The sequence below is a fragment of the Rhinolophus sinicus genome, linkage group LG02 (assembly GCF_036562045.2).
Source record: "Rhinolophus sinicus isolate RSC01 linkage group LG02, ASM3656204v1, whole genome shotgun sequence".
Taxonomy (NCBI): domain Eukaryota; kingdom Metazoa; phylum Chordata; class Mammalia; order Chiroptera; family Rhinolophidae; genus Rhinolophus; species Rhinolophus sinicus.
This window is the reverse complement of record NC_133752.1, coordinates 12,491,494-12,514,971: the sequence shown is the minus strand read 5'-3', so window position 1 is coordinate 12,514,971 and position 23,478 is coordinate 12,491,494.

The window sequence follows — 23,478 nt, the reverse complement described above, 5'->3', positions numbered from 1 at the left end:
CCCAAACCACATATTATATTTTATAACTTCTCAGTGTTCACTGTAAATGAGAAGCAGAGTCCTATTTCATGCAAGATTGGTGTGTGCCCAAGCTCAACCCTTGCCAGAATGCGAAGGCTGGATTGGCTTGTGCACAAATCTGCCGTCTGCGTTCCTTTCTGGTAAATGAAAAATTAAATGAATAGGTGCAATTGTAAATGCTGTCAACAGTATTTGCAGTGTATTTTTAACATACAGTAGCACTGTCACTTGAGTGATTTATCTTCTAATTATTTGTCAAAACGATCTTGATTAAATATCACGCTCCATCATGGGTTTCATGTAAATAGCCTCATTAGCCCAACTCTGGCTCTGAAGGTCACCTCCACAGAGCTTCTGGATTCTAAGAGACAACTTTCCCTTTGGCCTCCTAATAAAAAGGCTACTTCTTTCTCTTTCATCCTGCATAAGATTTACAGGCTTTAACTTCCAGCCCGTAGGGTAGACGATCAGGCCACATGCCTTCATTTATTTTTGGAAGTTATTGCACACTCTCTGCTCTAACTGCCTTGCCCTTCAAGTTGCCAGAGGTGGAGTTACATAACTCTATATTAACATTTGGAAATGGCTTTTCCTTTTGGGTCATTTTATGGTGTCATTTCAGTAAGTTACTCATTTGGATTATTACTTAGCTGTAGGGGTGAAATATTCTTTCTGCTGCAAGATAATTACTTCACTTTTGATATAATCAATGCATTTAAGGTTGCATGAAGTTTCTACTCAGTTGTTTTTTCCCCCCTTGGTAGGTGTGTAGGAATGGGGGAGTGATGGTAGAGAACTGAGTTGGTCAAATTCCATGAAAAAGATTAGTATAATCCATGGCCCTGAACATTTCAATGAATTATTTCTAGAACCATAATACAGATCTGCAGAACCAAGCAAGAAAGGGCCATAAAGACTTACTAGTGGGGCTTTGTATGCTATGTCTGAGGGCATTCTTTAAATCTCTCTAATCCACATTCTCTGTTTAACTTGTGAACTTATTTAAAATCAGTTTGTAATTTGAAATATATCCCTGTCACATAGAAGGATTATAATGATGTCTCTCTCTACACCTTCACATACGTAAAGCAAACAAATCAAACGGACCAAAATTTGACAATTCAGAAACGAAAATATAGACATCAACCCTTCCTGGTAGGACTCCCTCCTGCCTACCCCCCACCCCCACTCTGGTGTGTCTTTCCATTCAAAGCAAAGTCAGCGGCTCTTGATAGGTATATATTAAGTTTTATTTTAGGGCAGGCCAAGTCTGTCAGGCACGCTTGAAACTAGATCGAAAAAGAATTAACTTTCCCATTTGTTTGATTCATTTAGATACTTTTATTCTGTTTTAATCCAAATTAAAACAAATTGCCTCCAGCTACATTTTGACTTACCTCTTTGCACAATGCCAAATTATCACAGCCCAAATCCCAAGAATCTTTTAAATTCTTTTTTTTTTCCTTCAAAGTCAACCAGAGGAGGCACAGTCTCAGCCAAAAGCTCCCTTAGCAAAGCACATGGTAAATTCCTCTAACATGGAAAGAGCAGAGCATAAGCAAAATGACATAAAAGGAAAACGTCAGTGAAATCTTTGGTCTCCATCATCCTTTAGAGGGCTTTGAAAAACTGCAGACTGATCCCAGTTCAGCAAGAATTTGTTTATTCTGCTTATCTCTGGTCAGAATGTACAGTCTTAATAGGTTTGAAGAGCCTTAACTGGTGCTGGGTTGATGTGACCATTGGCCAATTAATGTATCTCATTGCAAATGATCATATTTCCACGTAAGATTTGTAACATATATACTGTAGGTTATTACAAGTTTCTTGGCAGTCTAGCGAAATAAATACCACCCGTTTTTAAATCCTCAAAGCATATTGTCATAGCATCAAGCCAACATATGTGAATGCCTTTTCAAGTTTTACTGCTCATTGACAGATAACTTTGGGTCCCTATGGGCAGTAGAGGGGGAAAAAAAAGGAGTCTTTTAACAAGAAGAGTAGAGAAGCAAAAGGTTGCTGGACAGGTAGAAAAATATATAGAGAGACACTGCAGTCTACACTATATTAGTACTTTGTAATTACCCACTAAAAGTTGGATGAATAAGTGAGTCAATTCCAAGAATGTCTTCTTTCCTTATTTGCAATGAATTTCTTCTAGATCTCATGTATGACACAGTCTCTTTGTAAGACTTATAATGTTGAACCTCAGGCTTGTCATTTCCTGTATCATGAAAATGTTTAACAATTAATATATAAGATTAAGCAATAGAGGATTCCCACGGGTGCCTTATGAACCTACCAAAAAATTTTTACTTGCTTCATCTCTCGAGCACATTTTTACTTGCATTCTTTTCAAAGAAATGTAACATTAAATCTATTTATAAAAATTGAAGTTATAGACTGAATTTTACAGGCCTTCAGATGTGGGAAGGGAGTGGGAGGGAAATAGAAAGTGAGTTCATAGATTATTGTTCTTTGTGTAAAAGTGTGACATTACTGAACTTCCATTAATAATAGAAATTACTGTTAAAAAAATAATAGAAATTACTTGCTCAAAGGGGTTTAAGCAAGAAACAGTTGGGGCCACTTGGAATCCTTCCAAAACACATTGAGGAATTTTTCTCACTAGTTAACAGAGTCTCCTTTATGAACTGTTTGTTTATCCTCTAATGGGTAGATCAGAGCTTGGTATAGTGTTGTACTACTGGTAGAGAATCGTGACCATTTCTTAAATAACCACTTTTAAAATTGGGTTGGTGATGTAACTAAGATTTTGACTAAAGTCCACACTCATCTTCTAACTATGACATTCAGATAGAATAATGATCCTTAACTGTGTGTAAAGAGAGGGAGTAAACATTTATTTTGCTCTTAGGAGTATATGTACCTACGTGTGTGTCTTTTTCTGAATTCTGGGGGTGTGCTTGGATGGGTTGAGGTGGCTGAGGAATAGAATGACGGCTAAAAGAGGCAGACCTGATGCTGAATAATCCTTCTACCTTTGATCGTACTTTCAGTATTAGTTTGCTAGGGCTGCTGTCACAACATACCGTAGACTGGGTGACTTAAACAACAGAAATTTATTTTCTCATGATTCGGGAGACTGGGGCATCAAAGTGTCGGCAGGCGTGGTTTCTTCAGAGGCCTCTCTCTTTAGCTTGCAAACGGCTGCCTTCTTGCGGTGTCCTCACCTGGTCTTTCCTTTGTGTTGTCTGTGTCCTAATGCCCTCTTCTTATAAGGACACCAGTCATACTGGATCACAGTCCACATGTACGACCTCTTTTTACTTTAATCACCTCTCCAAAGGCCCTATCTCTGAATAGCCACCTTCTGAGGTATACATTTGACTGTTGGGGGGACACAATGCAGATCATAACACTTTCTAATTTATGATGAATATGGCTGTGATGCGTTATAGAAAATCTACTCGTCATTGCTTCAGAGATTCTATTTGGCAAATCAATAACCTCTTTTTACTGATGCGAAAACTCAAACTTTAGAAGTTAGAAGTCCTGTTCAAAGTTACTAGATGAACAAAGAACTGAACTTAGATTACAATGCAGGGTTTTCTGTAATTGCTCTTTCGACTCCAGCACCATACCACTTTTTAGCTCTGTTTTACAACTGAAGGAATGACAATACAACGTTGAAATAGAAAATACGAAAGGAAAGAGTTCAGTAAGACAGGAGAAATGGTGGCACGTGGAGGACCACTTTAGGTAAGAATGGTACAGAGCATTGGGGGTGGGGCACAGAAACCTGAGGACTGACAAAGGGGAGACCTGCCTTTCCACATGACTGAGTGCATTGCATCCTATCTGACTAAGTTAATAGTTGATGTTATTGGTTTAGTAAGGCTTTAAAAATTACTCAGTAGTTCCAATTTGGTTAATTTACTCCAACTCCTTAGGACCCCTACCCCTGTAAAAAAAACAAAACAAAACAAAACAAAACCAAAAAAACCCCAATTCAAAATCTTGGTCACATCCCAGACGACTAAATTAACCAGTATTTAGTTGTCTCTTTATGATTAGCACCATCTTTTGGGTCTAGTACAGTTAACAGTAACAACAACAAAAATACATATGGAAAGAAGAGAGGTTCCCGTTCGCACTCAGGTCACATATGTGCTGCTATGTTATTCATAACACATTTTGGGGTCCTGCTTAATTTAACATGTTCTCTAGGTACACTTGTTAAATAAAAGCTGGTATCTTGAAAAAGCAGAAATTCAGATTTACTAGGTAGCGTATGGGACAGAAAACAGAGACCATTCAGATTGAGGCTCTTATAAAGAACTTTCTCCTGTGTTTTTCATCTTGAGTTTCCTAACATTTAGGAAACCTAGACTAATCCACTATTGAAAAAGATGAATCCAATGAGATCAGACTCATGTGTTTGTTGTTCTTCTCTGAGGGGATAAACTAACTACAGATATGGGGAAGATTTTAATATATCTTCTTTAAGCTTTCTGTAGCTTTTAGAAATATACAATGCATTGGTGAGGCAGAATGAAGACATTATGAAATGCTTTCATTCTGAAACAAAGAATAGTAGCATGAAGCAGGCAGATCATGAGAAATGAAGATATAAATTCTGAAGTGGGTCAAGGGATGGATAATAGATTCCAAGGTTAGCCATGAAACCTTACAGCTTCCAAGCTGGCCGCCAGAAAGGTTAGGAAGCAGAGGCCCAACAGGAACACTATTCCTCGCTGTAATCAGAGAAAGAGAGGATAGTAATTACGTGCATGTGTTTGTGCTTTGCAGCGTCCTGGTACTAATCAGAGTGTATTTCTATATGTGTAAATAGCAGATCAATGAAAAACCCTCCACATGCATATATTGAGTTTCATGTACCTCCTTAGATAGATAGATAAATACACACCCAGAAGCTAATTGAATATGAATGAGAAACTCCATTACAGAACGATGTATCAAAAACTGGCCACCACAGGTTTGGAATTCAAGCACTCATGCCTTACAAGTTGTAGCATTTTTCTCACTAGATTATTGAAATTGGGAGCTGGTCCAAAGCATAAACAGTAAAGGACTGAATTACTGCAACATGATCTACTTGGAGATACTCAGGAGGCCACCCAGAAGCGCCTGTTGATAGAGGAAGCAGCCCCCTTCGGCCCGACCTGTCCCAAATGGCTCTCAGGGGCAGGGTGACCTGCCCTACTACCTTCTCCTTTGTCAGGACAATTTGAGGTGGGAGTCTAGCACAGAGAACCCACTGTAGGCTAATATGCTGACAGAGCTCTGGGGGCATGAAGAGAAAGGAGTAAATGGACACGTACATCTTAACCTCACAAATCCTTGTGTTGTCGCCTCCTTCCTTGAGAAAACATTGGGGTGATCTGATGTCTAATTTATCTTTCTTTCACACATGATATTCTCTTCTCCCCCCAGTACACTTTTTTTTTTTGCAGTGATCAAGTTCATAAATGAGAGTATGAGACAGAACACTCTCAGATTGCTTTCTCACCAACTATTTCTACATTAGAACCACATGAAATAACACTTGTGCACAGAAGACGGAGGCATTTAGATATGGAGGATCTTGGATGGCTGAGGTCATTCTCTGACTAGTTGAGATCAGTTAATGAAACCCCTGTAATTTGAATGCAGCTTCTTGGAGCTTCTTTCCCATGGCTGAGCTTGTTAGTTTTCTCAGTTATTTTGGAAGTTATGTGTCCAAAACCCGTTTTACATGGTGGGTCGGCCTCAGGAAATCATCCTTCACAACTCTTACTTGAAATGTGGATTTGAAAATTTAGTACAACATTTCATGTGCTATCTTTATGTAACATGACTGTGATTGGTCTGAAGATACACTCGGATTTCTATAAGTGCATTCTTTTCTAGAGTTTAATGTAACTGACATATCAAAAATGGTTTCTTTTCTTCCTTCTCTACCCTCCGCCCATCCCTCAAATAGCATCAGGCAGTTATTCAATAATTTTGGAGGGAATGTGAATGTTGTTGGTTTATAAAATAGGTTTTCATTTCAGAATAAAGTTAACCAAAACTTTTTTTAAAAATCCAACTATTTAAAAAAGATTTTTAACATAATCAGCAACATGATAGTTTAGTGATTTAAAAAGGTTATTGATAAAGCTATAAATGTTCCCTGGTTATGTAGCCATTACTGTTTATGAAGACCACGCAGCTTTTAGCACAACTTCACATTTTCAAGGATTTTGCTCTCGCTCAGCCTGAACACGAGCTATAAAAGAAGCAGTGGATTATTATGGAAAGAACCAGGGATTTGGAATTCCATGGACTAGGAATTCTAAAAATAGTTATTAAGCTTACTTAGATGTAATTTCCTGATTGGGAAAAATGGAGATACCTTGAATTGTTTTTAAAGATTAGAAATAATATACGAAAAATGTCTAGCATAGCTCCTGGCTCATAGTGTTTGAACTTGTAGGTTCTCAGTAAAGGTAGTATCCTTTAATTATTGTTTTCCATCAAGTTCTCTACATACCTCCTAGATACATGCTTACAAAGGATTTGTGTGTGCTCCTTCACATGAGAATATTCACCAGACACACTCATTGTTGTCTGTTCTTTTGTTTAAACAACTTTATTGAGGTCTCTTTGACATATAAGAATTGTATATATTTAAAGTGGACCACTTGATGTTTTGAGATATATATACATTGTGAAAAGATCGCCACAATTAAGTTAAATAACTTGCCATCACCTCTACATAGTCAGCATTCTGTGTGTGTGTACGTGTGTGCACACATATGTGGTAGGAGATTGTCCTCTTGGTCAATTTCAAGTATACAATAAAGTTTAACTATTCATGTTTAACTGTCATCACGGTGCTGTACATTAGATCTCCAAACCTTATTCATCTTACAACTGGAAGTTTGTACCCTTTGACCAATACTTCTCCTATTCCCCATCTCCCCAGACTTGCCAACCACCATTCTATGCTTCATTTCTGAGTTCTAATTTTTTAGGCTCCACCTCTCAGTGAGATCATGCAGTATCCGTCTTTCTATGTCTGGTTTGTTTTACGTAGCAGAATGTCCTTCAGATTCAACCATGTTGTTGCAAATGGCTGACTTTGCCTTTTTTTAAGGCTGAATAACACTCCATTGTACATAAGCGTATGTACCGCATTTTCTTCCTCCGTTCATCTGTCGAGGACACTTAGGTTGCTTTCATACCTTGGCTGTTGTGAGTAATGCCGCATTGAACATGGGGGTGCAGACATCTCTTCCAGATCCAGATTCCATTTCCTTTGGATGTATACCCAGAAGCACTGGTATCTGTTCTTCGTGGCCATTTGCCATCTCCACTCTGAACGGGATAAAGGCCACTAATTTAGAAGGCTGGTGGCCGCAAAATCCATTTGCAGAATGGGCGATTATCCTCCTTCCACAGCACTGCTGGCCCATTCTGGGAACAGCATAGGGACATTCAAGAAAAGACCACTGGAAGACAGAGGCAACCATTATGTAGGGAGCAGCTTTAACTTTTCAAGGTGATTTTATTTTTCCATCTAAAGTCACTTCCAATAGAATAACAAAGAAAGAAAAAAATGTTCAAAAAGTTGTCAGAAATAATATTTAAACATTGATAAGGCTGATTGATTATTATTTTCTTATTCTACACATGGCACATTTTTATGAACACGTCTAATGAGCATGCATAGACTCACATTCTCCATTCATTACTAGGATTTATTGACCCTAGAAATTAGTATTGACTGGGGCAAAACAGCCACTGACTTCTCTTGCAGGTCAATAAATCTGGCGATGGAAGAACACCAACCCAGGAGTCAGTACATTTTTTTTCTTAGTGGTTTTTTTTCTTTTGCCCTAGGAAGAATGTCAGTGCAGCTGCCTGCTTCCAGTGGGCCTATCATGTTTTTAAAAAATTTAGTAGCTAGCCATTTACAGTCTGTTTTCAATTTACATTGTGCACTAATAGGGTCTGAATATAAAATTTCATTCAGATGCATTAATATATGTAGGTATAATGAAGCCAAAGCATATTTATCACAGTTAAATTTCATAAATAATGCCAGAAGAAAGAAAAAAAATAGTATATTTAATACATATGACAATAACCCAGAAATTTTACATAATTTAATTATGCATTTCAAAAGATGTAACAGATCTAGTCAAGTCACTCTATCTTTCTGGATTTTTGTTCTTCTGTAAAATGAAGTGCTGGAATTTTTCTTTGAGGTCGTTGTCTGCTGTAAGATCCAAGCAACTGTGAATGTGTTTTAAAAGCTGAAATTTGTGGGAAAGAGTTGTTCTCTCAATCTGAAACCCATGGAGAAACTGTTCAAGATTTAGGAAGAAGAAATAACAAAGAAGTAGGGCAAATTATATATATATATATATATATATATATATATATATATATATATATATATAATATTATATAATATATTATATAATATATATATATACATATATTTCAAAACCATTTTCTTTGTGTAAAAGTGAATATTGGGCAGCTTATTGATTTAAAGAAAGAGTGGGACCATGGTAAAAGTGTAAGAGTATAAAATCTGGCTTTAAAGCCTAGGTCTGTCCTGAGTATATGTGTTTGTGTGTGTGTGTGTGGGAGAGAGAGAGAGAGAGAGAGAGAGAGAGAGAGAGCTAAATTAAAATAAATTAGCACTTCTGAGTTGGATCCTTTCTCAGGTATTCAGCTGGCACAAGGCCTCCTGCAGTCACACCCTTTGCATTGAGAGAGCTGAAATTCAGAAAAATTGAGCTGCCTGCCCAAGGTGCATAGCTGGGCTGCCATTTGAATTCAGGACAGTGTGACTTCAGAGATGATGCTCTGGGCTGTCACTGAGCTTCTCTGAATTCCTGCTCACTTCTCTCCCACTGGGCAAGAGAAGGTACTGGATGACTTCATTGCCTGCAGAGTCTAAGATCAATGTAATTGTGACTGGTGATTATACCGATGACCACGTGATCTTAGAGACTGTCATTGGGAAAATATTTTCAATGAAAAGCTACCACAAGTAACACAGAAAATAAAATTGTAAGTAAATCTAGAACGCCAGTGGGTCTCTGTAAAATGTTAAACACATCCCTCTGGCCAAAATGTCAAGTATGTGGGATGTGTAGAGTGGCCGTTTCTATCACTTGGTGGTACACATCTGCTCCTCCCCAGAATGCTCAGGTCTTTCCAGCTCCTAGCGTACTCTAAGACCCACACGGGCATACATTTTTAATAGCAGGGGGCAGTGGACTAGGGGTGCAGGGTATGGCTTTAGGGTTCAGAAGGACTTGGGTTTGAATCCCCACTTTACTGCTTATCAGCTGCTAAGTTTTAACAGATGGTATTTGGAAGCGTCCATCTTCTTCCCTGTCCAATGAGGATAACTGTAGAACTTACCACATATGGTCATTGAGAGGATACGTTTGGCAGTAGTGGTAGCAGTGCCTGGCATACCCAAGTTCCCAAGACATGTGGATTACCATCATTAACAGGCGAAAGAGTCCGCTGATCCTTTAAGAGGGATGAGCAGCCTGCAAAGGTGATCAGTTCAAGGGGAAAGGCCGTGTGGAGTTAGGTTGTAGTAGGAACAGAGAGGTCTTCCGCCTTCCTTGTAGAGCTGTTCGGCTCTGCCTAGGGGCCATGCCTGTCCTGGTTATGATGATTTCTCCTTTGTACTGGAACCCATAAAGGGGTACCCATAAAAGGGCACTGGGACAAAAAAGAATTGAGCCTTTACCTGGTCTTATCATTTTTGCAAAATTACTTACCTTGAGAACTTTCCTAATATAACTAGAATGCTCTCTGAGGTCCCTGGCAATGCCATGCATTTGAGAATCCTTGCCTTTACAATACCCAGACTATTTATTGAGGTGTTTTGGCCAAGAAATCATGAGATACAGAAAAGGAACAGTAGTCTGGAAAGTCTGGTGCTGGTCTTGGCTCTATGAGTCAACTTGTGGGGCCATGAGTGAGGGATTTAACTAGTAAGAGCCGGACATACCTCATCCATGAATTGGGCGATGGTAATTATTTCAGGGGCATCTAGACAATGGAATGATACCTTGGAACCAGAGATACATGTAGGCAGTGTACGAGGGGCTTGTCTTCCTTTTTTCTTTCATCCCCCTCTCTTTCTTTTCTTCCCTCACCCCCATTCGTCCCTTTATTCAAATCTTCCCTACCAACTCCCAGCTGTGCACAGGTGGTCAGCTTCCCCTACTGTAACATCTGGCAAGACCCTCTACTTCCTATAGCAGAGCACTCATCACTGCGTGACACAACTCTTACTTAGTAGCCTGGCTTCTCCTAAGCAAGATGAGTTGCACTAGAGCATGGTTTCTACTTCAGTTGCCGAATTGAGTATCACCCTCATTCAGCATGGTGCCTGATGCATAGCAGATATTTTGTTGCTATTTGTTACGTGAAGTTCTGTGATGGACGCTAGGGAAAATAGTGCACAAGACCCAGTGACCAGTCTCCATGAGTTCACTTCTGCTGCCCACAGATGGCATCTCTTGGTGATTCTTTATTCACTCATTCATTCCACAATCATATACTGAGCATCTACTATGTACCATGTGCCACCTGGGGATACAAGAATCGAACAACACAGATACTGCCTTGGCTCTCCATGATGTATAGTCTAGGAAGTAGAGACTACCAGTGACCAAACAAATGATTGAACAAGATGGCCCTTGGCAGTTGCTCTGAAGATGGCATAACAGAATGATAGATTGGACAATGGGGTGGGTTTGTGAAGGGGTTATTTTAGATAGTGTGCTCAGGAAAGCCTTTCTGAGGAGGTTATATTTGAACTGAGAACTGATAACATGATAGGGCAGCGTATAAAGCTTTAAGGGAAATACTTTCCTGGCAGAGGGAATAACATATACAAAAGTCTCAAGTTGGAAGGAAGCTTAGATTATATGAGGAAAGAAAAATGAGGCCTGTGTGCCTGGGGTGTGGTGCTGGGGGTGTGATGGGGGTGAGGTCAAACAGGTAGGCAAAGGCCTTACGATTGGCAGCGCCTGGATGCATCTCCTCAGCAGGGCTCCGCTAGGCTCTCTGTGCTCGATTAAATCACTAGTAATGGGCTCTACAAGCGTCGAGCTCAATAATCGATACTCAAGGTGGACCAAATAAAAATTTCACTTGCAGTAAACCTCTGAAACAACTGCAACAACAAAACAAACACAAACACTTCTAAACGAAGGAAGAGAAAACCATGAAAGTAGGGAAGAGATTCCATTTCTGTAAAGGGATTTGTTCTAATAAAGGAAAGATTTTGCAAGTGCCTGTTTTCAGTACTCAGTTGGCTCTCTCTTATACAAAATGAAGGCAGGCTGGGAAATGCAGGCTATCAGCCCCTGACTTACTCTCTCTGAGAAAATGTCCTAAGCTATCCACTCCTGGGAAATGATGGACAGACACAGATAAGACCGGACTGGGATTCCACATTCCACAATTTTATAGAAGAAATTGTTTCCGTAGGAAGATTTTCTTAGACAAAGAATCTCAAGAGTGAAGAAAATGCATTTTTGCCCGCTGTTTTGTTAATAAACAAATCTCTGTCTCTTTTAGAAATGTTAAAATACATTTGTGTACTTTTTTCCAGAAGGAAAGCATGCTAGTGCTGACACCTTGCTCTTTCTCTCTTTTCCCAGTAACCTTCCACATTTTTTACTGATGTTCTCATTAGGGCATGCCAGGGAAAAAGCTTAGTGCTTTCTGTGAAAATGGTTTCACTAAGGGGAAGCAAGACAGCTAAGTGATAAGATAATTTAAATGACAGCAGGAAAGACACTTAAAGTGGCTGAGGGTATAAATGACAGAAAGCACAGAAATGAGAGGTTTTGAAGACATGGCGTAGGCATCAGCTCAGGAGACCGTGGGAAAGGGTACGAGGAGCGTGGTAGTATTTTGCGTTTTTTTCCTCTGTCACAACAGAAACTTCTCATGGTTGGAAATAGAGAAGACAGCTACTGAAAATTAATCTTTCAAATCGAAAGGAATATAAAATGACTTCTAGAGGGAAGGGAAAGACACAAAACGTTTACTGGGTCCTTATCCTATCCTAGACACCATGCGTGGAACTTTGCAGGTATTTTTCTTCATTATTTCTTCCTCAACCCAGTAAGGCAGGCAGTTATTTCATGTTAAAAAAAGAAGAAACGGAAGCTCAAACAATGTAAGAAAGTCATGCAGATGTGTTCCTGCTGGTGTGAAGCACACCTTTGATGTGAGTGTGGTTTCTATGACTCCAGTTTTCAGGTTATTACTGGGTTCCCTTGATTCTTCCTTAAATGCCGTAATGCTCACGCTATTTCATTACATATATATGTATGTAATGAAAACAAACCAACTGTGACCTTTCTTAAGAAAGAACCTTAGAGAACATATAGGGACTGTGCTTTTCTTTGGGGGGGGGGGGTTGGGGTGTGTCAAATATTTCCATTTTACATGAACAAATATTTCCATTTTACATACATTTCAAATGAATGAAAAGGTACAAATACAAAAATGTGGAAATGACAAAGGACAACATAACTTATCATGAAGCAGGTTGTAAGTAAAGGATATAAAGCTATAATGAAATATTCTCCATGGGGTGACTCACTCACAAAATAATTATATTAAAATAATGTGCGTATTTAAACAGATGCCCCACCACCAGCACCGCACACGAATAGCTTAAATAACCATAAAAAAAGTGGTTATCCCCTTGTCTGTTCGCCTTGCCCTCAAAGACACATTTGGCACCTCATTTTCCCTTGGTTGAATCAAAGGCTGAGGGGATGTTGATCCTTCAGGCTGATGCCAGGCTACTTTCTGGTTGGGTTGGAGGCCCTGGGAGCAGATTGGACAAAGGAGGAAGGGAGAAGCCAGGGTATTTCTCCTTTTCTATCTCGCCACAGGTATCCTCTAGGGCCACTGCTGCCTTTCTGACCCAGATCCCGCCAGGCAGACTCATCTTGTTCTACCTTCCTTTAGCTCACTGCTATCTCCGGGTTCTGGAACCACTGCCACCTCCCTCTGTCCTCCTTGCCCAGGAATGTAATGGTTTTCCTGCTGTTGTTGCTACTGTCTCAGAGGCCATGCACACACGTTTGATGTCTCAGTTCTGCTGTCCAGGTGAAACAATTTCCCCACCCCTTTCATATGCTCAGGTGGCTTATCTGGCCTCAATTATGCTCTGATTACTACAACTAGTGACGAGCAACCCTTTGCAAAAGGGAGGGAGGCTGATTTGTGCTTGCTCAGTGCCCACTTCCTCCTCTGTGGACTCTCTCTCCCACGCCCAGTGGTTTCATTGGCCCTTGCTCCTTATCTAAAAGTTGGCCAAACACAGGTTAACACAAATGACTAAATATTTTCCTTAGAATATTGTCTCTAAAGCAAAACTGCATTTAAGAGAGATTAGCACCTTCAGTTTAAACTAATAAAGCACAAAGGAAAAAGAATGCTGGCATCAGTTATGGAAAAGCCTTTAAATTCCACTGTATTTTCTCTTGACCCAAAGAATGGCGTTGCTAGGGCGCAACTTAGATATAAGCCCAACTCTGACCCACATTTTAAGCTAATCAAGGAAATGATAAGTAAGTAACAGGAGGTGACATGGAGTAGCAATACAAATTATAGGACTACAAGCATTTATGGAAGCATGTGTTATGTATGAGACACTGTACTAAATGAGTTACACGCGTTATTTCATTTAATTGTCACAGTAATCTAGTGAGGTGGGCATGATTCCTAACTGGAGATGAAGAAACTGAGGTTCAAAGAGGTTAGATCATGTCACGATCAGAGTTAGTAAACTCTGGAGCCAGGATTTAGGCTCAAATCTTCTTTTCCTGTCCATGTTATTTCAGTTTTGCAAATCCATGATGAGCTGTGGAGGTTAAACAAACAAACAAATACTTAAACAAAAAACATTGGGTGATGCACTGGATTTAACCCAAAAAGTAAGTGTTTTGTTTGACCCTAGAAGGTTTAAAGGTTTCTTGAGCCAGTATTTAAAAATTGAAAAATTGCGAGAGCTGGCAAAAATGGACCCAGTCCTTCGAGAGAGATTGGCCCTTGCCTTTTGGGAAGATGCTGGCTCTCTAAAGCAACAGTCCTTGTATTTCTCCCGTGTCTTTCTAGCATTTTCCTTCGCATATCTGCTTTACTAGCTTATGTTGTCTGCTTGAGCTTGTATTCATTTGAGACACCTGCTAAAATGTTCATGCCCGGCATTAGTTCTTGGAAGACTGGGGTTCTAGTTCCATTTCTAGCAGAGAATTAAAAAATAGTAACAAGGGTGGAGGGGACGATCGTGGTTCAAATCCTAGCTGTGCAATGTTCTGGTTGTGTGACCTTGGTCTTAACCTATGTCTCAATTGCCCCATTTATTAAAGTATGAAATGGGTGTGTATATAAATATATATATAAAATTAGTACTTACCGCAGAATATCGTTATGTGGATAAAGAAGTTGTTGTTTATAAAGAGCATATAATAGTGCCTACGTATGTATACGAGGTCAGACAATTAAGTTGGAGAACTCATCCTTGAAAAAGTGCTACATACCTCATTGCTGAATATCACTATGGTCACCTTCGCAGTACTCCCCTTGGGAAGCTATGCATCGATGCTGGTGCCTAGTCCACCCTATAAAGCAATTTTGGAACTCTTTTTCTTAAATGGCCATCAGAGTTGTTATCATATTGCCCTTGATGTCCTGAATGCCATCAAAATGTCTTCCTTTCAATATTTCCTTTATCTTCAGGTAGAGAAAGAAGTCATTGGGGGCCAGATCAGGTGAGTAGGGAGGGTGTTCCAATACAGTTATTTGTTTACTGGCTAAAAACTCCCTCACAGACAGTGCTGTGTGAGTCAGTGCATTGTCGTGATGCAAGAGCCATGAATTGTTGGCAAAAAGTTCAGGTCGTCTAACTTTATCACGCAGCCTTTTCAGCACTTCCAAAGAGTAAACTTGGTTAACTGTTTGTCTAGTTAGTACAAATTCATAATAAGTAATCCCTCTGATATCACAATAGGTTAGCAACATCTTTGCAACAAGTTTGCAAACATAATTGTCAGATCTCTTGTACACACACACACACACACACACACACACACACATTTCTTTTTTCATACTAAATTACCTGCAAATCAGTTTGTACTAATGGAAAACCATTCAAGAAGGAGTCAGGAAAACTAGGGAAAACTAGGCAGTCAGGAAAACTAGATCATTTGGGGATCTCTGTAACAATATTGTCATCAATAATATTTTTAAGGAGCTAGTCGCAAAATACGGTAACAGACAGAATTCTTCAGCCGTGAGGTATGTGAAATACATGATGATATTTCAGTTATAGATATCAGACCAATCAGGTCATAGGTATTGAGAACTTATGTGACTTTTACAATTATAGTTTCTGGGTAGAGTGATTTAGAGATATAGGTCATGCTTCTTACTGTATATTAGGTTACAATTAATCAATTATAGTAATTCTGTAGAATTCTAGTATATGCCATTTCCTTCTTCCACAATGAAGTAAAAATACCTTGATAAAACACAAATCAAATCCTATTGCATTTCTTTCTGAATCCTTCAGTTATCTCATTTTATTTAGAATAGCGTTCCTCAATTTGCTTTATATTTAGGAAAAAATTTTAAACACATATAGGCATGCTTAATGTTATTTTATACTTAAAAATATGGTGACAGAGGCAAAATAAAACGAATGATTGCCATTTTTAAAAGATCCGTATTTTTAAACTGCTGTAACCTTTAATAAAAGTCATGGCCCCTTATGGTCATGGAGTAAAGTTTAAACCATCCCAATGTAAACTCCTATTAGCAATTGAAAAGGCATTCTAATCTTTATGTAGTCTCATAAAAGACGTTGGAAGAGACACAATTCATAGCTTGTAGCAGACTTGTCAACGTCTTCTCCTCCATACTCTGTCATTCATTTTAAACCCAATTACATTAAAGTTTTCCTCAGGATACACTACAGGGCCCCGTAGTCTCAGCTTTTTTTTTTTTTTTTTTTTTTTAATTAAATTTATTGGGGTGACAATTGTTAGTAAAATTACATAGAGTCTCAGCTTTTGAGTCCTTTCATACTCATTCAGGCTGATCCCGAAACACGGAATTCTCTGGAATTTGGATCAAGTTGATTTCTCTGGTTCCATCCTGTTTCTTTCCTCCTGCCCCTCAGTCTTTATCTACCAATTCTTTGGATTCTACCTTAAATATATGTGCTGGGGGGCGTGCCAAAAACCGTATACACGTGACTTGTATTCATCTTTTTGTTATCGGTATATATTGAGTATTACAATTTTAATAGTTCTTTTCCTTAAAATGTGTATACATTTTTTTGGATAGATAGATCAATAGACATAATGATTTTTAGGGAAGAGCTAAGGCAGCATGACGTTAGTTTTTTGTCCCAGGAGGAGGATTCAATATAATCTAGGTGACTTTTGATTGTTAAACCTGCTGCTTTATTTTCACAACCAGAAACGATGAAAACTCAAATTCCTCCGTGTACATTGTCCACGAAAGTCAGCGTAGTCATCACCACCACAAACATCAACACCCTCCTTGCGTCATCACATCATTGTTATTCACTTGTTCTATTATTTACTGTGTGCCAGCCACCGCGCTAAGCCTTTCGCAAGCATCACCTCACATCCGTGGTGAGATAATGCGTTGCACAGTAATTCAGAAACCAATTCCTTCTTTTTCCTATGGCTTCCATCTCATGCTCCAGATGAGTTCACCAGCTTCAATGTCACGTCTACATCACACTCAACAGCAAAGAGGGATAGGAAAATTAGAAGGCACGCTCCCTTTTTAAGGTATAACCTGAAGCTTGTACATTTCTTTTCCCTCACATCTAATTAGCTAAACTGCAGAGATTTTACTATAAAAGAAGGAGAGAATGGATGTAACAGGACACCTAGCAGTCACTGCTAAACAGATCTTGTCCTGTTTGTTTGATGTCTCTCAGCACATGGCACAGGACTTGATAAAATGTTTATGCTCAATAAAACTCATCAACTGAAGGAAGAAATCCTGAAGTATAAGAAAATCCTGAGGAACTGCTGACTTCCTATTGGTTTCATGAAGATGTAGATTTTTTGCTGGGCTCTGAAGACTCAGATTTGAGTGGGAGTATAGAGCATATAAAATGTATTATATATGTTGGATTGAGGTTTGCAAAACAAGTTGTTTACTAGTAGGAACAGGACTATGGCCGCATATGTGTGAGACTGATAAGAGTGAAGTAAAAAACATGTTTTTGTGTGAAACTGAGCATAACAAAATTGAGTGATAAACACCTTCACCAAAACGACTTCTGGTTATCACCTGAGAGGTAAATAAGTCCTGACAAACAACTTCTGGTTATCACCTAAGAAGTAAACAAGTCCAAGGAAAAGAGGATAAAAGCAGAACTCCAGAGCAATGCTGTGAGTGGTCTGACCAAGCGTCCGGCTAAGACCCTCTGCGAGGGGCAAGCTGCCATACTCCGGGACTCTCCGAAGCTCTTCCTTGCAAGACCAGCTCACCTCAGACCCATTGTGGGCCCAGTCACCTCTCCTGGACCAGAAACCTTCCCCATCCTGATTTACTCTAGGACTTGGTTCATTATTAAATTCTATTCTACTCTGTATAACCTTCTGTGCTTACCAGAGCATTGGACTCTGAAGGGATATTGGCTCCCAAATAAAGCTGTGTTCCTCACTCTATCTGAACCTGTGCTGGGACTTTTTTTCTCCACTCACGTCACAAGTACCACACAGGGACGTAGGGCCCTGCCGAAGGGTTAACGTCCACTTGACTTTCAGGAAGAGACTGAAATGTAGCAACTGCCCTTATGTGCTCGCAACAGTGGGTGAAAAGGAGAAGTGGGCAATTCATACTGGAGTTTCTTATGAGGAAAGCAGGGGTAGGTGCAAGTATGTTATATGTGAGGGTCTCTGGCGAGAGGAACTCAATAATTTCTGCCAGTTGTTTGAAATAGGATAAGATACTGACAAGACCCTCTGCTTGACCAGTCGAGTCAGGGTCCCCTGAACCTTCGTCTCAACTAGACCCTCGACGTTTGGGGCTTCTGTGTCTGTCTTTGCATTGCTCACATTTTGCAGGAAGCTGGCTCAATCTGTTTATCCAGAATCCCTACCCTTGATATCTGATCAAATTCCATGTGCTCCACCATCCTGCAGGTAATACCTGAGCTTCCTGACCTGCCTTCAGAGAGAATCCTGTTAGATCTGTTTAATCAGAATCCCCCACCCCTGTCCCAGGGGTTTCCTCTAAGTAAGTTTTCATCCATCTCCCCGACCCGATCCCCAAACTGCTCCTCGACTGTAAATCCTCACTTGTCCTTGCTATTTTCAGATTTGCACCCAGTTCTACCCTGAGGTCTCTTTTCCCTCATTGAAAGAGTTCCTCAATAAAATCTGTTTCTACTGCTCTCACTAGTGTCCAGCTCTGGATTTCTTTGGCAGCACTTGGGACTGCCATGCATGGGAGCGAGTGTAAATGCAGACAGTAGAATTTGACTTAATTTGCTAAATGAAATCGTGAGCTGTTACAGGTTCCTGATTAAGGAGATGGCAAGACACAATCACCTCCTAAACGGGTCCCGCAGTAGTACATAAGAGGGACCGGGGAAAAGGAAGGCTGGATTCAGCTAGGACAGACAAGACTCTTTCTTGGTGTTCAAATCCAGATGGAAATGTGAGTGAAGAGGAACAGAGGGACTAGCGAAGCATGTAAAAAGGAATAACCAACATTTTCTTTCGTTTTGCCCTAGATACTGAATCTGAGAAAGAGTGGACAGTCGAAGGTGATCTCAAATTGTCTAGTCTTGGAGGTTTCCGTAGCGACAACACTGATTTTAGCAGAGGGGAAACGAGCCCAAACACAGATGCCTTGGGAGAAGATGACAGCCTCACAGAAATGGGGAGGAAAATCGAACATCTCATTTGAGTTGTCTGAAATGTTAAGTGCAGCTGTGAAGTAGGGGGCGCCGATCAGATGTCTTGTCATTGGGTTTAGAGCAATGGGGACTGAGCTCTGCAAAGGGGAATTAGTGGGAGCAGCGACTATCTCACAGCATGAGCCTCACTGTCATTGTACAAGGCACAAATCTGATGGAGCGCTAGAAACCTTCTGGTGATGCTCCTAGACTTCCCGCCGTCTGACCGCCAGCTGCAGTTATCAGAGAGGTCGCTCTACGTGATGCCCTCCTGCCGCACCGCACATCTCCTCAGCTGCTGAGGTAACTGATTTACTTTTGTTCTCCTTTGTTTCAGACCCTGTTGTGGAATACCTGACAGCAGTATGTGATTATTCATACACTCTCTGTGAAGTTTCGCAGTGAATCTAGGGAGACTTCTCTATTAGTCTCCCTGGGCTTGCAGGTTTGTTTTGATAATAGGATGCTGATCAGGATTCAATGGTCTGTAGCAGGCAGGATGCATCTTGAAGGAGTCACATTTTCCAGTCCTTTTAGGACCAAAGTTATAATACAGGGCTCATCGCTTAAGAGACATTGAGAGTAATCCTTTAAATATCTAAATGCAATTTCTCTGCTCAAGCACACCCAGTGTTCCATTTACCATTTACATTGTCCTCGTGATAAAACAATTTCTCACTGACTGTACAACTCCAAGTTCCTCGGTCCCAGCCCCTTCTCTAGCCTCATCTTCTACCACCAGCCATTCCCCTGTCAGCCTCAAGGCCTCCACTAGCCATCACCTTCCTTTGAAATATTCTTCCTCCAGTTACACCAACGGCTTCCTCCTTCCTGCAGATTGTCAAGTCTCAGTGAGTTCTTCCCTGACAACCATATAAAACATGGCAGCCCTGCTGCCCACATCACTCATTGTTCACCTCAACACGCTGTGTTCATAGGACATACTACAAGCTGATCTGCTAGGTGTGTTCTTATTTGCACATTATCTCACTCCTCCCCCCTAAGAGAATATAAGCATTATGAGGGTAACTGAGTTAGACTGTTAATACAGACAATGAATGTAAGTGGGATTCCAATGCGAAGAACGGTGTTTGGCACCTACCCAATAACGGTATATGTTTCATAAATGAATACATTTGAATGACGAGTGTTGGGGTGCGTTCTAATACTTTGGCTAGATAGTAAATAATCTACTTCTGTTGTTACACAAATCACTCCTTCAAGCTCGAGTTCACCCGTGAGCCCCTGACTTAAACCTGTTACATCCAAGCCACCAGGTGGCTTTCTTCTCTGATCCACTATATCTAATTCTAATGTGTCTTTCTCTGTGCGATTTACAGCTGTGTGGACTTGGGTTTGTTACTTACAGTGAGCCTGAGTTTCATCATCTTTGAAGTGGATAATACCATCTCTCTCATGGTGTGTGATAAATGAAGGTAAATGAGATAACCCAAGCATGATACTTGGCATGTGCTCTGGGCAGTTCAAGAAATGTAGCCTATCTTTTCAACCAAGTCACAGGCTTTTGAAAGGCAGGCATCCTAAGTGTGGACATGAGGGCAGGGCTCACCGTCTCTCACATTGTAGTGATAGCTGAGGTTGACGTATGGGATTAATTTCTGATTGTACACATGGAAATGGATCTCGAAATATATTTTTAGTACTGATGAGTGCACAGCCTCCTGTGACTTCAGCGGGGGGGGGGGGCATATCCCACATACACAAGGCTCAGAGATTTTATTTCAATCTTGTATATATTTTGGGCTAGGATCTAGTTATTGATGATTTAGGTTGCTCTATCCAGCTGAGAGAAGGATGGCACGTTATTTGGGGGCTTAAAAAGATTTCAATGTAACTTGATCTGATTTCCAATGTTAGCTCTGCCAGCACTGAAACTCAACCTTAACTCTAATCATCACCAAGGATTACTTTTGAAGCCCTCCCATGAATATGGGCTGGCTCAGGATGAAATAATATACCCTATGTCTCCTGAGTTAGACAAATGAGTTAGAGGGCAGAAGATATAAAGCCAGAGTGGGCCACAGAGGGCCTCTTGAGGAGAACCGAAGACATGCCACACAAAATCCAGAAACTCTTACAGGATGTTACTGGTTCAGGTATCTGTAGCTTTGCTCCACAGGCTATCTCATCATTAGGTAATCCTTGTATTAGCACTGGATATAAAGAAAGACCTGATTCTTCAGTGAAAATAACTGAACCCAATCAACCCAGACCAGAAGTGTGATATAAGTTAACGAGCACCCCGGTCCTTAACTATAGTCAAAACAGTACAGTGGTACTTCGGTTTTCAAATGTAATCTGTTCTGGAAGACCGTTGGAGTTCTGAAATGTTCGAAAACAGCTGAGAGCTAGGCCTCAGGATCTTGCACTCAGCGGAAGCTGCATGACATGTTTGACTTCTCAGGCGTGTTTGAAAACCGAAACATTTACTTCCAGGTTTACTGCGTTCGTAAACCGAAATGTTGGTCAAGGGAGACGTTCGGAAACCGAGGTACTTCTGTACTAGCAAAATGCCCCCAATGGCCCTAATTCCTCACCATTGGTCCAAAGGTAGCATGTTCTCTGAGTCCAGGTGTATGGATTGGATAAATGTACTTCCTCTGACCTATGGCATATGGAATAGATGATGGAAGTAACTCCAACTTAATTACCAGATACAGGAGAGAGGAAAGGTTTAAGTTACACCCAAGGAAGCGGAATATGTGCCTTATCACTGACTGACAAAGGTGTGGCTTTTTCACAATGCATTCATCCCCTCCCCTTTCAGTTCAGAAGCCACTTGTCAGGGACCTTTCTCTCCCAAACTTACTGCAACAAAAGCAGTAAATACTTCAATCTTTTTGGTACAGTGAAATATGTCACTAACAGCTGGCACATATTTTTGAAGGTGAGTACAAGGTTAACTTTACTCTTTATGTATATAAACACTCTCACTTCATCATTTCTCAAGCTTAGGTAATAATAAGCCAAAAAAACAAAAAATGTAAAGAATTGTCTGGTACAAGATTTAAGCTAATTCAGTCAATATGGTTCCTGGTGTCTTGAAATTGTGTCTAAATAGAAAATATTGATAAAGTATTCTGAGAAATCTAAGGCTTCCTCTTTAGTCATTTAAGCGGGACATTACTGAACATTTAATTTGAGGCAGGCACTACGCAGATGCCTGCAAGTAACTGACTACTTAGAAAAACAGATGCGCTCACAGAGAGGCATGGAACAAAACGGAAGGTAACAAGCGGCATATTGGGTTAATAAACAATGTAAAAAGGGAAAGCAGAGAAAGGAAACATAGATTTTCATGACATCCAGCCCCTATTTTTTGGTTTCATTCATCACAGTGGTAATTACTTATCTGATGTCTGTTTCTCTTCTACAAATATGAATTCCAGGAGGGCAGGGGTATGTGCATTTTTTTTTTCTCTGTTTGTTACCAGCACCTAGTTTTAGGAACAGATTTCATAAAGGTCTTTAGCCTGGGCCTGCCAGGATAATGCAGACCTCAGAAAATGCCCCGAAGATCCCTTTTATTATACCTTTCAGAGTAAGCACTCAGGGAATTGTGGGGCTGTTGACAGCTACTTTCATCAGATAGGCTCACAGCCAGAGTCTACAGAGCCGTTGGGAGGGGCCAAGAGGGCACCAAAAAATCCCATGGGAACAACAAATGGCACTCCTTAAAGCACCTGATGAAATTCCCAGCCCACTCAGGCACTGGTCATTGCTGTGGAATATCTTCATGGGAAGTGGTGATTAGGGATGTTTGCCCTTCCTACAAAGCTTATTCGACTCAGCCCCCTGGTTTGTACAGCTGTGTTCAGAGAGTCAAGTTCATGAATCCTTTACTGACAATAAAGGAACTGTATTCTTTTCCTTTGCTAATTAATCTTTTCCCTCAGGGTCAGGCACCACATACTAACACCGATTCAGGCTCTTACTTAAGTGTTCAATAAGCAGCTTTCAGGTGCATGAATATTAGATAGATACATTTTATAATTATAGAAGTCCTTTATGGACATATTAAAAATTTAGAGAAAGTGAAAATGCAATGAAGACTGTTAAAAGCTACTCAACCCCCTACAAGCAAAGTGAAAAATGTATAGCATTTAATTTATGCCATTCTAGATATTTTTTCTGTATATAAATGATTATCTTTACAATGCAAAACATATAAACAAAACCAAAATCAATGTCCCAGTCCCAGGAACACATAGAATATGCCTTCCCTTTTCAAAATGTTCTCAGAAAAATATGATACACATATTCGAAAGGAAAAGCCAGGGCTTGGTTAGATACAGTTTGCCTTATAACCAGCAAAATGTTTCTGACATTTATTTCGTGACTATCTGATTTGTCTAAGGTTAAGAGAGGTATATTACATCCTCTTACTGTACTAGTGGTTCCCAGATATTTCCAATATTTCTAACGACTTTTTGATATCTAGAGTTAAAAATGTTGATGATCGG